This window comes from Trichechus manatus, unplaced genomic scaffold (assembly GCF_000243295.1).
Source record: "Trichechus manatus latirostris isolate Lorelei unplaced genomic scaffold, TriManLat1.0 scaffold00004, whole genome shotgun sequence".
Classification (NCBI taxonomy): Eukaryota; Metazoa; Chordata; class Mammalia; order Sirenia; family Trichechidae; genus Trichechus; species Trichechus manatus.
In genome coordinates, this window is record NW_004443940.1 from 14,170,359 (window position 1) to 14,172,957 (window position 2,599).

General features: G+C 49.0%; 1 long non-coding RNA gene across 1 annotated transcript in view; it reads left to right on the forward strand.

The window, feature by feature from the left end:
- Nucleotides 1-553: 553 nt before the first annotated feature.
- The window catches only part of LOC111820946 (uncharacterized), a 16,116-nt gene continuing 14,070 nt past the window's right edge, over nucleotides 554-2,599 (forward strand). Inside the window, exon 1 of the long non-coding RNA XR_002824445.1 lies at nucleotides 554-622. This is a non-coding gene — a long non-coding RNA (uncharacterized LOC111820946). The remainder of the gene's footprint in view (nucleotides 623-2,599) is intronic.

The window sequence follows — 2,599 nt, forward strand, 5'->3', positions numbered from 1 at the left end:
ATCCCAGAAACTGAGAACAAAGGCCAAATTCTTTATTGTACAGTGGTCTGTAAGAAATCCCCTCATCCTTGTATTTGAATCAGGTAACCTGGTTCAGAACACCCGCAGGGTGCCATTCCAGAAAGAAATGCCTGGAAAGACTACATTTTAATGAGTTCTCCTGGCAATGTGGGTAGAGCACCAACTTTTTGTCGCCTTCTTGATACAGCCAGTGATGTAGCCACGCTGAACCTGCATGTCCACAAGACTAGCGTCCGCAGAAGCTCAGTAGTGGCTGCCCTCTTCAGGACAGGCTCCTGTGCTCCCTGGAGGCAGTATCAGCTGCCATTCATTGTCACACATGCACTGCTGTTTCCCTTATAATAGCCCAAGAAGAAACGTGTCATGCTTTTTCTTAGGTTTCATTCAAAAGTGAGGAGGAAAAGGTGGTCTGAGGAGGCCACATACTTTGAGAAGGGTGGGAAAAACATTTCTTGAGGATGTGAGACACAGCGAGCACGGAGTATCAATAGTCTCACTTGTTTATCTTTCCCATGTGCCCAGGACAAACACCTGCACTGCGTAGATATGGCAGATTCGCTGGCATGCGTGTCCTGGAATGTTGCATTTGGAGACAACAAAAGTAAATATCTTTTTCACACAGATTGTAATAGTCTATATCTTCATAAAAGCTGGATTCAGAAGGCACGTGTCTTCAAGTTCAAAGTTTTCTTCCCTTTTCCTTGGCTAAATGAGGAAAACAGAAGGGAAAAAAGGAAGCCTGGCAGAGGAATAGATTTCTGTGAGCACTGTGAGCTCAGGGAACCAGGTCCAGGCTCCTTGCTTCGGATCACAGTCTTGTTCCTTCCAGCCCTGAGTGGTGAGTCGGACGGACCCCACCTCATTACTGAGATCCCCTCAGCTAAGGTTACCATTTCTGGTCACAGTTTGATAGTCTATTAACCTTTACTTTTTCTAACTATCCTATAGCAGAAAATAAAAAAATGTCTGGAGGTCTGAAAACCAAGCCTGGCATTGTTGCTGCGAGGCTTTACCTAAGGGAAGGCTGCTCCATGGATCTTGGGTTTAGGGAGAGAAATGGCTATTTAAATGGGAAATAGTTGTTACCAAGGAATTATAAACAGAACCTGATATTTATGAACAGGAGCACACGGAACAAACCTGGGGGAATTGTCCTACATTTAACACCTCCTTGTGGTCGCTCGTCAGACAATCCTGCTCAGCCACAAGTTCTGTCCTCTGCTCATCACATCAGGGGCTTTGCCCCTGTCCTATCTGGATTGAGAAGAGAGTGGTTATTTACCTCCCACCCCACACACTTCCCAGGGTCAGATGTGCCCACAGCCAACAAATTGAGATCTGGTATTACGCTTCCAAGAAGCACACCAGATTAGCTATTCTCTTCTTTGGAGCAACAAGCTTAGTGGGGATCCGGGAGTCTCCACCTTGTCATTGGTGACCTCCAGGGGCCAGGAAGTGTGTTAATAAGACCACCCAAGGCAAATACTAAGATCAGTTTGTGTCTATCCCCGACTGACCAGCTACAGGCAGTGACAATGACTGTCCCCTTCCTTTCCTCTGCCATCAAGGCCCAGGGTCCCAGTGCCCTGCAGCAGAGGGTGCAGCCATGGACACTAACGCCCAGGACAGGAGGCCACTTGCAAGATGACCTGGCCAAGCAGGCCAGGTGAGCAAAGGGGTGGAGGAATGGCTTCTCCCATCCCTCATCCCTCCTCTATCAAGGGCCCAGGAGTAACGCTGGAGAAGAGGGGCCTGGGTATCAGAATTGCTCCCTAAGGAGCCCCTCCTTGTCAGCATTTCCCAAGCACTTAGCCCACACCAGACCCCAAAGATGGACATAAAGGGTCAAGATGCCAAAATTCCACGCTCTTTTCTTTCTCCTCCGAGTCCTCTGAACCCAGTGTGGGAACGGGGTCTTACTTACACATCTAGCGGCTTCCCACAGCTCTCTTCAGCTCCTGGCCTTGAACACATGCCCGCTGCCCTGTGCAGGCCAACTGAGCCTAGTTCTGAGAGACACAGCATTCACGTTCATTTGCCCTGGTTCTCCCAGCACTGCTGAGCCTCACTTTTCACTTTCAGGCTTTCAGTATTTTCCCGGGAATTTAAGAATCAGAATCTCCTCCATTTTTCTCCTAGCAATGCTGCTGTTAGCCATGTTGCTTTAAGTGAGAGTTGCCAAGGTGGATTTGGCCTGCGCATGTTTCCCTTTCTGGGCTCCCTCTGCCCTTTCTCTCCTAACTGTTCCGGGGTGGAGATCTGGGAGATGTCCCCATCCTGCCAGGATCTTAACAGTTCACGCTAAAGGGGCAGCTGTCTCCAGGTGCCTGTGGTCTGGGCGGACTACAACTTTGCATCCAGGGTCTCTGGGAAGTTACGTACCCCACACACGTATGTAAGCTTATATATTAGATGTGTCTTCCCCCTTCCTGATCAGCCAGACTAGAACCCTCATTCTGCAATAAAGGGCCCTGCATTAACCCTCTACTGCCTGCCATTTGGCCTTATTCAACTGCAAAGAGTCATCTAGAGATTCTTGTGGCATGGGTCTTAGGGAGCCCAGTTCTCTTTCCCCAGA